The sequence below is a fragment of the Callithrix jacchus genome, chromosome 13, assembly GCF_049354715.1.
Source record: "Callithrix jacchus isolate 240 chromosome 13, calJac240_pri, whole genome shotgun sequence".
Lineage (NCBI taxonomy): Eukaryota > Metazoa > Chordata > Mammalia > Primates > Cebidae > Callithrix > Callithrix jacchus.
Window position 1 is genome coordinate 58,334,509 of NC_133514.1, and position 14,451 is coordinate 58,348,959.

At 46.1% G+C, this 14,451-nt stretch overlaps 1 pseudogene; it reads right to left on the minus strand.

The window, feature by feature from the left end:
* On the minus strand, positions 1 to 1,058 carry LOC128929383 (metallothionein-1E-like; annotated as a pseudogene).
* Between the last annotated feature and the right edge of the window lie 13,393 nt (positions 1,059 to 14,451).

Here is a 14,451-nt window from a genome sequence, read left to right on the forward strand (position 1 = left end):
ATCTGATATCAGGCACAGCAGCTGGACCTCTCCGATACCCCTTTGCATACCCAGCCCTGGGCACAGTTGGCACAGCCCACAGAGCAGCAGAAGCAGCAGCCTGGGGAAGAAGGGGAGGGTAAGAGGTCAGAACAGACTCAACCAGTGACCTCCCTGCCCCAACAGAGGCCTGGCTCAAGCTTTGCCTCCAGCCCAATGACCCTTAGTTCAGGGTGGCATAGCTTGTCAGGAGACAACTCCTGAATCTTTGGGGTGAGAGTCTTGCCATGAAAAAGCTGCCCACCCCTCCTGCGCCCAGGACATGGTAGAAGCCTGGAGAGGGAGTGACATGCTGTTTGCAGTAAAAGGAAGGACAGTCTCCTAGAATGATACACTTAAGTGAGGAAAGTCCTCAAGTATCAGGTCTGTGCTTGGGATGCTGGTGTGCACTCTTGGTGTCAGTTTCCCCATGGTAAGAATGAAGATTGGAAATTAACCATCTCTAGTGTTCTTCTAGCTGTGATCCTAAGTCATTTGCTGAAGCAAGGAGATGTGGGAGGCTCATCATTGGTCGGCTCTGGCCTGTGGAGATCCCTCCTTTGACTCTGCCCAGCCCCCAGACTCCTGGAGATGGTCCTGCACTCACCCTTCTTACAGGAGGTGCATGTGCACTCTGCATTTGCAGGAGCTGCCACAGGTGCAGGAGCCACCTGCAAGGAAGAAAAAGGCAGTGAGCAGTGAGTGTCCTGCCTCCCATCCACCTCAGGCAGCTCAAATGCTGGACAAAGCACTGGGTCCTAGTTCAGCACACCCCTGGCCTTGAGGGTGACCTATAGCCGGCCAATTTTCAGCCTGTCCTCTCACCTGAGAAATGGGAGGCAGTGAGAAGATGGCAGTCTTCTGAGTAGTGATGAAGGTGCTTGGCAGGGAGAAAGCTCGAGAAGTGCAAAGCAGAGGAGTCCATTTTAGGTAGAGCTCAAAATGCACCTGCCTCCTGCCCCAGGGACCTTCTATTCTGTAGTATGAAAATGAAGACCCTAAGCCCCTAAACCAGCGGCGCAGGAGCAGTTGGGGTCCATTTGGAGGTCATATGAGGCTGGAGTTCCTAAACCAGAGGCGAAAATACAGGCTGGCCGGTGGGAGGCAGAACAGAGCCCAGGATCAGGCCAGACGCCCTGGCCCAGGTCTGGCAGCCGCCCCACACAGTGTCAGCAACGCCCCCGGGTTCAGGGCCTGACTGAGCGCTGCAGACAGGCCCAGCTCAGGATCCTCGCCAGGTGCAGGATGCACCCTGAGGGCGGCCCTTTGGCTCTCGCTGGCTTTGAAGGGGCTGTGCTCCCGGCGTTACGAGGTGTCCTGACTATAATCCTGGCCCTCCCGAATTTCCCATAGATTGCCGTCCACTCCTGTCCTGAGCGGTCCGGGAACCCAGCCTCAGGTGGTGGCGGTATCCCCACCCTCGCACCCGGCACCAGTGACCTAAGTTCGCCTCCGTGGGAGTCCGTGGGCAGCCCCAGCCTAGTGCTCACGTTCCTAGATAGGACCGAGGCGGGAAGTGCAGCAAGGGAGTTGTGTGCAGAGGACCAGCCTCCCATGTGACCTTCGACCCATCTTCAAAGGAGGCCAAAGTCATCCAGGTCCTTCGGCCTCGTTTCTCCTCTTCACAGCAGCAGGCCAGACACAGGGCCCTGCCTTCCTCCCTTCCATCCTCCACTCCTGAGAGGGTGATGGGTACATTTGTTTAAGTCCTCTTTTGCTTTTTAACTTCTTTTGGGCTTCCCACAGCCTAGCTGAACCACCAAGGCCAAGGACGTCCAAAGCTTGGGACGCCACCAAGGGACAGATCTTTGCCCTGATGTGGTGACTCTGCATTAAATTAAGAAGCATGATAAGTGCTTACTTCAAGAAAAGAAGTCCTGGGCGGGGCCGGGCCGGGCTGGCCTGTGCGCGGCAGAGGGGCCAGGTGCACCACTCCCTGAGCTCTGCTTGGTGCACACCGTGGGACCCCGCCTTTGGCTCCTGCTCGCTTTCGCAGAAAGGGCTGTGCGCCTAGAGGTACGCCAGGTCCCCGAGGTCCTGACTGCCTTTCCCAGTTTCCCTGAGGTTGCCTTCCACATCATCATATCGTCAAAGTTTGTACATCTTTCGTTTTTCCTGTTGTTTCTTCATGTATTCACTAAATTTTTTCTCGTTGAATCTAAAAAATGGGTCACGTTTGACAATTGAGACTGGAAGCGATCATCTGTAACACCCCACCCATTTGATGTGGCACAGTGCCATGCCATTTTACAGCAGTGCAGACTCAGTGAGGTAACCTGGCTTCCTGAAGGTGTTCACGTTGTTAATGGCTCACAGTTCCACCCAGAGCCTGGTCTCTAAACTCCCAGCTCAATTCCCACCCCAATCCATTTATTCCAAGACACACAAAAAAGGCCAGATAAGATTCAAGTCATTTTATTGTCACTCACATATTTAAGAGAAAAAGAAATGCAGCAAACGGCTTAGGGTTATATTTTTTTAAAAAAATCCAGGTTTGTGCAGTTTGGTCTATTTACATCTGGGAACAGAGCTGTCCCCACATCAGGCACAGCGGCTGCACTTCTCAGATGCCCCTTTGCAGATGCAGCCCTGGGCACACTTGGCACAGCCCATGGGACAACAGGAACAGCAGCCTGAGATGAAAGGGAAGAATGAGAGGTGAGCTGACTTGACCAGGCACCTCCCTAATAGCAAGCTTGGCTCCAGCTCAGACCCCAGACCCAGAGGGCACAAAGCCCTCTGAGAGAAAATGACACAGCCAACAGGTGCAAAGAAAGCCCAGTTCCCCAGAATGTACTCAGGGCCAGCCTAGGGTTCCCTCCCAACCTTAGCCACAGCCCCAGATTCCTGGAGATGGCCCCACACTCACTCTTCTTGGAGGAGGTACATTTGTACTTGCAGGAGCTGGCGCACGTGCAGGAGCCACCTGCAAGGAAGAGAAAAGGTGGTGGGCAGTGAGTGAGATGCAGAAGGTACAGCAGTGGGTCTATGGGTCTCCAGTGCCCCCACCTCTGTGCAGGGCCAGCCCTCAGAGCTCTTTTCCTGATCAGAACAGAAGAACACAAGCCCCATGTCCTCTCCACTCAGGCTGGGAAGGGCAAACACCCTCCTGTTTTCCCTACCAGGAAGGTCCCAGGTGCACACAAATCCCAGAAATACTGAGATTTAGAGCTGGAACCTTCTGTCCTGAACCCTGAGGGTTCAGGGTTTCCAGTCCCCATCCACTCTGATTGCCCAGAGCCTGGACAGAGCATTGGGGGTGGGGTGAGGAGGGGGAGAAGGAAGGAAGAGGCAGGGGAATGGGAGGAGGGGGCAGGGCCAAGGGAGTCTGTATCAGTCTCCAGCTCTTGGCCACCAATTCGTGTAAGGCACGGGAACAGTAACAGTGAGGATTCCTAATAACTACAAAAGGTCCTTAAATCAGGCTGAGCAGACAAAACTGTGTAGCTGGCAGATACTCAAGTCTCCAGTTGAGACAAATGATAGGAAGGGGCCTGAGCCAGCTGCCACCTCCGCAGCACCAGAGAGCAGCTGCACTTTAACACACCTGCCCCATCCCAGCCAGGCCCCTGGTGAGTAACTCAGATCCTGAGTTTAATGTTACACATAATGTGCACTTCAAGAGTATGTAATTGGGCAGCACCCACACTCAGGAATTCTACAAGACATTCTCATGCTTCTCTGTCCCCTCGCTCCCCACCCCCCACCACAAAGAGAATAGCAAGGACTCCAAGATTGGAACAGCACATTCCTTTGCAGTGTGTTCTGAGCCCACTGGTGTTTTGGTTTGGTAAACCTTTAGACAAAATGGCAGCAGATAGTTCTGGGTGTCCAGCAAGCCCCATTCGCAACGGTGATGCCAGACCATCCCACCTCTTCTTCATGGCCCAATTATCGAATCGAGCTCAACTTCCTGAGCTTGGGGCCAGCATCACCGTATCTTTCACAGTGAGAGAACAATCCAATGTGTGTGGTATACCCTCAAATGAGGGACTAGGAACTACAGCCACGCCAGTCCCCATCCCTCATTCGCCCCAACACTTTACTCTCCCTTTCATCTGAGCCTAAAGAGATTGAAATGATTCTCTTCCTACTTCTTTCCCTATTGTCCTCATTGATACACTTATCAGGCTTTTAATTTTAATTTTAAAGAAACTAAATTTTAAATAATTTGTTTCTTTTAATTTTAAAGAAACAAAGGCACAAGCCTGGGAGGGAGGATGATGCCCCAGGTGGTCTAGTGGGTAGGATTTGGCGCTCTCACCTCCATAGCCCTGGTTCAGTTCCCGATCAGGAAAGCCTTTCTTCCTGGTGTAGTGGCTCATGCCTATAATCCCAGCACTTTGGGAGGCTGAGGTTGGTGGATCACTTGAGGTCAGGAGTTCAAGACCAGCCTGGCCAACATGGTGAAATCCCATCGCTACTAAAAATGCAAAATTAGCCAGGTATGCTGGTGCAGGCCTGTAATCTCAGCTACTCAGCTGAGGCAGGAGAATCGCTTGAACCTGGGAGGTGGAGGTTGCAGTGAGCCTAGACTGCACCATTGCACTCCAGCCTGGGCAAGAGATCATGACTCTGTCTAAAAAAAAAAAAAAAGAAAAGAAAAAGAAAGAAAGGAAAAAGAAACAAAAGCTAGCTTCTCAGAGTTCAAAAAAATAAAAAATGAAAAATTTTAAAAGCTCGGGGTATTTCTGGTATTGCTTGACAATATGGTTCCTTGCACAAAGACATACTAGCACCCCTTTTTCTGAAGACATTTTAGTGCCATCTGCACAAACTTTGTTGCAATAAACACACAAATGTCTAGGACATTAATAGTGACCCCTTAGATGTGGTGCATTTTTGTAGTGCACGACCTACACACCCTGACACATTGGCTCAGGACACCAGAGACTATGTTATGAGTCTTATACACTGGTCTGATTTTAATTTAAAACCCGGAAAGGTGACAGGTGGGCATCTGACAAAAGCTATAGGTAAAGATGGAGATTACCTGGACCCTCTGCTTTGTGTCGGAGGAACAACATCTCTGGATGTTCCCAGCTATTGATCCCCTTTTACTCCTAAAATGGATGGAATAATTGCAGGCTTGCATTTAAGAACTAAAAACTTGGGGACCTCAGTGCCTCCTGCCATCACCCATCATTGTGTTCTCCCAGCAAGGGCGGGTGGAGAAGGTTTGAGTGAGACGTGTGCACTCTGCTCCAGCATGGCCCTTGGCTTCACTCTAGGGAATGCCTACCACAAAGGGTCACCTACAAGTGTCATTCTGGGAGTTCGGGCTCTCATCTTGTGCCTTTTTGTCTGTTTTCCAAACCGAAGAAGTCAGTAGGCTCAGAACACACTACAAAGGAACATTCTGTTCCATGCTTGTAGTCCTTGCTACTCTCTTCATCGGGGGTGAGGAGACAGGGAAGCATGAGAATATCTTGTAGAATTTCTCAGTGTGGGCACCACCCAATTACATACTCTTGAGATGTCAATTATTTGTAACATTAAATTGCCTATGCATAGATCAATATCAAACAGCAATCAAATGAAACAGTGTTATAATAATTTGATTAAAACACAAATTTAGAAATACCTACAAATGCAAGGAATAGAAAAAAAATAAAATTGTGTTTTATCCATAGTTGCTTTCTCCCTTCTCCATTTTGTCACCTAGTCCTTATATCCTCTTACATATATCTGTTGAACTGTCTCAACATCTTTCTGGAAAGAGGGAGGTCCATTATGAATAAAGAGAGCGATTGGATCCTGACTTCGTCATCCAATACCTTCCAGCCCAGATGGGACTGTGCATTATAATATATATTTTAGAAATAAAAAGCACTACCAGAAACTTTTCAGGGCTGGGGGGCATAATTTCATGCTCAGTGGGAACAGAGATGTAAATTGCTTTAAGTGCACAGAAGCCCACTGGGAAATCCAAACTGATTTGGGTGGAGCATGAGGAGGAGGAGGAGAGAGAAAACATCCTAGGGGCAGAAACTCCAAGGAGAAAGTGGAAGAAGAGAGCAGCTTTTTGTATGTTTATTTGTGAACATCCTATGCAGAGTGCTGGAAGGTGCATTCACTTGGAACAAGAACAGAAAGGGGCACCCAAAAAGGAGATGCATTAGAAAGACCAAGGAAAAACAATGTTAGAACATAAATACTTGCAAATGACTCTCTGGAAATAATAAAGGAGCTACTGTAGAAATAACAGAGAAAAGGTCATTGTATTGTGGAATTAGGGTGCTTAAAAGCACAGAGAACACATGTATGCACAAAATATTGAGCGCCCAGTTGTCTACAGCAACAGGGTGGCAGCAGACTCTGGCATCTCAGGATCCTGCAGTGTGAAAACTTGGCAAGCCCTGCATCAGAAACCTACCTAGTTTTACAGTTCTTGAATGAAGCAAATGGTTTCCTCTGTACACATAACTGCGCCCTTTCTGTTGTCAAAGCCAAGGAGAAGCTTGTCCCCTATTGAAGCCAGGAGGAAGGTCCCATTTGGAAATTCCCAAGGAACACCAATGCTGATTAAGAGGGGCAGGCATCAGAATGGTAGCACCTCTACATGTTCAGCATGGTGCTTTAAAGATGTCATTCCTCGTCACGACTTTATAAAGGAATTAAAGTTATCCCACTTTACACCGAGGAATCTGAGGCTCAGAGACAGTGAGTAACAAGCCTAAGGTCATACAGCTTGCCAGAAAAAAAGCCAGTATTCAAACTCAGGTCTATCCGACTTGAAATTCCATGTGCTTTGCACTGCCTTGTGCATACAATATGGCAAGGCTATGTTTTGTGACCCCCACTTAAGGTGTGGCTTTACAGGGACCAGTAGAAAGGTCAGGGAGGGAGAGTGGGTAAAGAAGGAAGTGGTTTTTCCAAGAAGGCCTGAGGCTCACTACACACCCTCAGCCCTGACCAGTGCCACTGAGGCAGAAAGCTGCATGGGTGTCGTGTGGAAGCAGCTTCAGGATGAGGTCCATAAATATGCATCATAGCTGAGTTGAGTGAATAAATGAATGAATGAATGAATGAAAAGCAAACATATGGGCAAAAGTTGGAAATATTGGACGGCACTAGAGTGGTTAAAAGTACAAAGGCTGAGTCAGACTTTGAGCAAGTTATTTAAACTCTGAGCCTCAGTTTGCTCATCTACAAAATGGGGACAATGGTATAACATAGGATTTTTGCAAATGCTTAACCATTTGTGGCAATTCTTATCATTCTCACTACCTTGATTATTTCTATCAGGGACAGTGGCCCATTTGCATAAGGAAGTCGTGGAGACTCTCGTACGATTCCTTTCATTCCCAAAGCAGGCCACTCACACTGACTCCTGGTGATTCATTTTTCTCCTTCGGGGAAACCCTAGGAGCTTATTTTCTCCTTTTTGTCACCAGGGAAAAATGGTTGGAAGGAGATCTGCCTGAACTTCAAAACTCTTATTATAAACCTGGACCTATGGGTTCCCCCTCAGGCCCCAGTGCTCCAGAGGCACTTGGAGGAAGGATGTCCCAAGCAGACAAGGAACCTCTGGTCTGGCGGGGGTCTAGTGGGTGGAGCCAGAGAGCTCCCAGCCACAGGCCACCTTGCTGAAGGCTGGTTAGTACTATCTGCACATCCAAGCAGACGAGAGACCCAGACAAAAGAAGACCTATGACATCTGCATGGCTGGCTGTGGGATTACTTTTTTTTAAATTCTGTGCTCATAAAAGTACATTTCAGTTAGATTTTTGCCATAAGAGAACAAGCCACAAAATTGAAATTTAAAAAGGAGAAGAAGGAGGAGATATTTTAATTCAGTTTTAGATTCCCCTGCTATGGAATGTTTGCTTGCTGACTTTTAAGAGGCAGCAGAGTATGTCCAGGAATTCTCAACTGGAAAGAGGAACATTCCAGGGAAACACTGATATTTTTGTTTTCTCCTCACCGGAGAAAAGGGTGCCTGGCTTACAGAAAACAACTTGCATGTACTTTATTTCCCCACCCTCCCAGCAGCCCCTCGGGCTCCTGCTTGAGTCTTATATCCATACAGAAGTTGTGTCAAGTAAGTGTAAGAAAAGTTTACCCCAGGAGCAGCCACTTAGCTTCCGAGTCCACACGGCAGCAACCTGCCCCATGTTTTTTACTTTAATACTGTTGATCCTTTCTTCAGTTGTAAATCTTTCCAAAAACTTGAGTCGGGGGCCAGAGGAACAGGAGAAGAAAAAGATGCATTTTGGTAGGATTCTTGCTGGTCAAAGATCTTGGAATGCTGTGGAAACAATGACAAAACAGCTGGCACTGTGTCAAGAACAGAGAGAAAGAGAAACATCAGGCACTGAAGCCAGGGGAGCAGTTCCTTGGTGTTGCTTTGGCATTAGTGCCTGCAGTGGGAGGAGAAAGCTGAGCCCACAAACACACTGAGCAGAGCAGGGCTCTGGGTGTATAACTGTTAGGTGCCTCCCTCCAGCACTATCTCCTGGGACGACTCTTTCTTGCTGTGGAGCCGGGCAAATCTTTATCAGCCACTGCGTTCTGCTGTCAGGAAGCCAGCTAGAGTGGCGTAAGTACCTATTCTCATTTCTATTCACCATTTGGAGCTTGTCTTCACAGTCCTAAGTTTTTCTCTTTTTCTTAATGGAGAAAATGTTTTATATCACCAGACTTGATCAGAAGCAGCAAAATCAGAGTTCTGATAGACCAGAAAGTAATTTGCCAAAGCCACAGGCTTCTTCCTGGAAGCTCAAAGGCATGCTTTATTCGTGATTTCTGAAGCAAGGTGCATGCAGCACCTGAGCTGATGTGGAAGAGGATTTGCAGGGAGGTGTCCACCCGAGGTGAGCAATGATTCTGAGTTAATTGACACTATTAGGAGTTTTGAGCCATGTTCTTGAAATATCAATTCAGACTGTGTTCTTGAAATACGTTTGAGGCAAGTGTCTACGTGACTCAAAAAAAAAAAAAAAAAAGTAGGCAACTTGGAATGGCCCTTTCCAACAATGGATTTATGGACTCCTCTGCATGTGCCGTCATTTTGAAGGAAATGTTCTTGGGCACCCATCAGGAGAACGAGTCAATCACAACTGAAGCCACAAATTCAGCAGTTTCCTTGCAGCTGCACTTTCCGATGTGTGGAACCAAGACTTCTGAGAGTAGCGTTTTCTAAGGAGGGAAGTGTTGTAACCAGGACACAGGAATATCTGACAATGTTTTCTTTGTTTCTGATTACAGCTTTAAAGAAAACTGGGCATCTCCCACTTAAAACCAAAATCTACCTAAAATAAAGATTATAGTAAGTACCAAGTAAGTGCCAATGCTGAAGATCTGTTTATTATGCTGGAGTATGAGTGTTTAAATGCATTCTTCCATATTCATAGCCAACACTTCATATTATTTTAAAAAGTAATAGCCGAGGCATGGAAAATTGAAGACTTTAGGTCTCTCCAATTGCACAAATTTCCGATACATGCCGGCAGTAGAATACATTTTATTTCATGTGATAAAATAGGGAAGACTAGTTGAATTGAAATCTTGATACTGCCTTGTATTAAAATGCTAAGCACTGCTTTATTTTACTAGTGATCTGGGGGATGAAAAGTGCTTTTGACTTCTGCTGGTAAGCTCTTCAGGTGCAGCTTCCAGAATATTCTTGGGATGTTAACTTCAGCACACACAAGCCTTGCTGTAGATGTGTCAGCTTTGAGGCACAAGGGGACATGTTTGTCAGAGAGTAACTGCTTCTGGCAAGGGCATAGGGTAAAACTGGGGATGGCAGAGCCCTTTCTTTGTGGTTATTCAACCCCCACCCCAAGAATAGTTCAAAGGGACTGTGAAGACAGTCTGTGCCCACTGCATCACCTACTCCTGGCCCCTGCTGCAGACTCCAGCCCACAGAAACTGCTGCTTCACTGATCTGTCGACTTGAACAGAACCTTGGGTGGCATTAATGTGCCAGGCATTAAAGTACTACCAGAGCTGACCTATTTCACAAGACCCACTCTCCCTGCCACATGCTAAGTGAATGGTGCCCACTCTGAACCTCAGTTTTCTCTTCTATAAAATGAAGGCTTGGGCCAGCATGGTGGCTCATGCCTGTAATCCCAGCACTTTGGGAGGCCGAGGCAGGTAGATCATTTGAGGTCAGGAGTTCGAGACCAGCCTGACCAACATGGTAAAACCCTGTCTCTAATAAAAATACAAAATTAGCTGGGTGTGGTGGCACATGCCTATAATCCCAGCTACTCAGGAGGCGGAAGCAGGAGAACCACTTGAACTTGGGAGGCAGAGGATGCCGTGAGCTGAGATTGTGCCACTGCACTGCAGCCTGGGTGACAAGCACAAAACTCTGTCTCAAAAAAAAAAGAAGAAGAAGAAGAAAGCTTGAACTACATGGTCTCTAAAATCCTACCTAGCTCTCAAATTCCCCAATCTCTTGGTTCTAGGAAAACACTGATGTTGAGCTCAAGGAAGTGGTTCTCCAAGATGTGTGATTTTCATGGTAGGGGAAAGGCAGGCGCCAGGCAGGGGCAGAAGGGGAAGGTGTCTACACTGAGAGAATGTGACAACCCCTGCTTGTCTCATTTTCATTCTTTCTTATTTCTTTGTTTTTAGCTTTATATAACATGAGAGTCTTACCACTGGGTTTCTTAACCATTTGTACTTTGTCAAATAAAGATATTCATAGTGCAACACGCAGGCACATCAGTGTGGTGCAGAACTAGCCAGCTAGTTTACCATAGGCAAATACACATGCATGCACACGCACAATTTTACCTGAGACACGTCAGAAATACTTTCCAAAACTGTGGATTTTTCTGAGTCACTCTGGTAAAGAGTAGGTTTTCAGGTTTCAGGCCAAGCCAGTAGAAAATAGTAAAACTAGAACAAACAATAGAGGGAGAAAAAGAGAAATACCGCACTCACAACTGTTTTGAAACTTCTGGAAAAAGAGTGATATTCTTGGGTGCAATGAATTTTTAAAAAGGAAAAAGAAAATTTATAAAAAGCTGCCACATTTGTAGAATTCAAATAAAAACTGTTTATTATAAACAAAGTAATGTTCAAAATTTAAGAGTTCCTGGCTTGGCACAGTGACTTATGCCTGTAATCCCCCAGTGCTTTGGGAGGCCGAGGTGGGATGATCACTTGAGGCCAGGAATTCAAAACCAGCCTGGACAACACAATGAGACTTTGTCTCTGCAAAAAATAATAATAACAATAATTTTGAAAATTAGCTGGATGTGGTGGCATAGGCAAAAAAAAACAAACAAAACAAAACACCACTTAGGAGATTCTCAAAGCAGCCTTGTGCATGCATAGAAACTGTGGCTAGTATCTTATTACAGAAAATAGAGCCCATATCATGCATCCTTCTTCCCACGTTTCATAAACAAGACCAGAGGAACCTGTTGTGAGGCAGCCTATTGCATTGGTGTTAGTCCCCAAGATGCAGCCTTTACAATCTGCCCCCAAATGTTTCAGAATATGAAGCCCATTCTCCCCTCTGAAACAGGCAGCTTCAGATCCACCAGCGGAGACACACAGCAGAACAAAATCTGGGCATCGGTCTCCATGTAGGATGGCTTGCCATTGTTAATATTCTTTCTTAAGCAAAGTAAACGAACATTTAACATCCACGGTCGGCTGGATGTCCCTCCACCCACTGCGAGCTCTTTGGTGAAGGGGAAGTCCTCCTTCTCTGTTAGAGGTCTCCCGTGTGGGGCCACATCTTCCCTCACCAGGAACCTGCTGGGCGCACTCCAGCCTCCCTCAACTTGCCTTTTGCTAGGAGCTAGGGCACACGTCATGCTGATTCACATATTTTTGCCCTTTGTCACGTATTGAGAAAAAGGAAGGATGAATGGACAGTCTTCGATTGGCGGCGCTGGTGATGCCCGTCATGGTCCTGTTTGGAAGGACCCTTTTAGAACTAAAGCTGGTGAGGCAGCACGCAGAGGCATCGACCAGCTAAGCTTGGCCCTGGCAGATGGGTTGCAGGAACAGGTATGCTTCCTTCATGCAGCTTCTGGCTTGGGGAACCTGGGAGCCTGCTCCAAACTCCGGTGTGTCTTTTCTGGGCAGAGCCTGGGAAGTCAGGGTTGGCTGTGAGATGAGCCAAAAGCACAGGGATCTTGGTCCAAAAAGCCCTGTGGTGGTCATCTTGGTTTGGAGGCTGGACCATTGAGCCAAGGAGTTTTGACAGCCATGGAAAAGCTGGGGGGAAGTCACCTGTGGTTTTACATTTATGCTGTGTCTACTTTATTAGAGTGACTTTTATTTATTGTCCCTTCTTCTTAGTTGAAATTAATGGCCTGCTTCACTGGGGCTAAGATGTCTGAGCATCGGCAGAAGGTCCTGGCTCCATAGCTTTGCATTGTCTTCCCAGTTAGGATGTGTGGACTCTTAAAGTTCCCCAAGAAAGGCAAATATTCTAGCATGGCAAAATTCTAGGGTGAATTACAACTTTAAGTTATTTTCTCCTAAGGAGTCCTCATGCCTGACTTCTGGAGCAAGTAGTCAGGGTTCCCAGGGGCTCCAGAAGGGTTCGGCAGTTCAGAATAAATGGTTCCTGGGGACTCTGAAACAGCAGCAACTGTCTGCTCAGGTCATGAGAAGACCCTTCTCTGCAGGACATCCTAGCCCTACAATCCACCCCAATAATGTTGAAATTAGATTCACAAATTGCAATAAGTCTTCTATATGTTGGGCTATAGGTTTAGAGAAAACTAGTTTAATCTTTACTTAACTTTGGGTGGCTCAACAGGAAACTCAGGCCATTCAGGTTCTCGATCACGTCTGCCCAGTTATATTATCAGGTTTTGAATCTGTATCTTTAAAATCTCTGAGGTGATGGGATATTTAAACCCCTTTAAAATAAATAAATATATGCTGGAAATTTTGAGAACATGAATTCATTTATTCTGAAATAGCCCAAGTTCCTGCTTTGGTAGTTGATGGAAAATGCCACCTGAGTGTTTGCATTTGATACTGCTTCATAGATTCAGTTCCAGAAACTCAAGGCAGTTATCTCTTTGGGCTGCTTGTCCTTGCCTGAGCTGAAGCCTGATGCCTCCCATAAGTTGGTATGGCTTTAAAAATGGGTCACTGCAGCAGAGGCAGGGGCTTTCCAAGCAATATTTTCAGCTATGAAATTTGCAGAAGGAGATAATCTGAAAATAAATGATAGGCACCACTTAGACGATTATGAAATAAAAGGTAATTTTTCATAGGTGCTTAATAATTCATACAATTTTTCATCTTTAACTATGGAGCTAACTCAACTCCAATATGGACTTAGTTTTGGTTCCTGACAGCCAAGATTCACTGCAAGTCACACAGATGTTGGTGTCAACACTGTTTTGCCAAGACAAAATGACCTTGGTCTGGAATGCGGTGTATAAATAGCTGCTTTTTTTGTGCAACAATCAATAGTTCATCATTGTTTAAAAAGCAGAATGGTTAGTTGGGCAGTGAGGTAATGCAATTGAAATGTAATTGTTAGCAATAAATCAGTTACTCATATTGATTTCCTTACTGGGATTAATAGAAGCCAAATCTAGAGTTCAATTTTTTAAAATAGATATAACTTACTATCTATTCATTGCTATTTGTTAGATAATTTGTTAGATGTGGTAAATGAAACAATGATGGGGCCAGAAATAGCCACGAGGACCATTTGATCACAGCCTGGCAACACGGAGAAGATAGGCTGGTTTCTCTGCGTGGACTTTCAGTGTTTCTTTAGTCATGTAGTCGTGTCTTATGTGGCTGTGGCTTCAACATTCCACAATTATGCCTTCCAGGGTCTGATGATTTTGGCATTTCCCTGCTTCCCAATTGACCCGGCTGTGCTGTTGGCTGTTCTTGCACACTCAAGGTGGCTTTGCCATTGGCTTCCTCCCTCAGCCTGCCTCTGGGATTATGCCTCTGGTACTCTTTTGTGTCTACCATCAGCACTATGAAATCATCATTTTTGTCTTCAAGGTACCAAATTCTGGTGATACTGGTGCTTTCTTGCAGAAAAAGAAATCTAGCCTGAGAAGTGAATGGTCCCATAGTGAACACAGTCATGGTTACAGTGTTCATATGTTCCAGAGGTGTGTTTACTATAATTATGCCCTGTACATTTTTCTACCATACAATCCTTAGATTACAGCTCTTCGGTTTTCAACAGCTTTGTCCAATTCCATCTGTCCCAGTTTCTCTACCTTGGTGAAATAGCATTCTTGCCTGGTTTTACACATTTAAATAACAAATTCCAAAAGTAAAGTGTATCTGAGGCAGTCATATGACATAAGGACAAATTCAAGCAATCTTGGACTAGCAGAGGGTGAGGAGACAGTGTCAACACACACAATTTTTAAAATTTCTTCCCTTTCAATCTTTTAAAAATAAAACTTTTGTAAAATAAAAACTTAATTGTAAAAGGCTGCCTGTCTTGGCAAGTAGCTGATC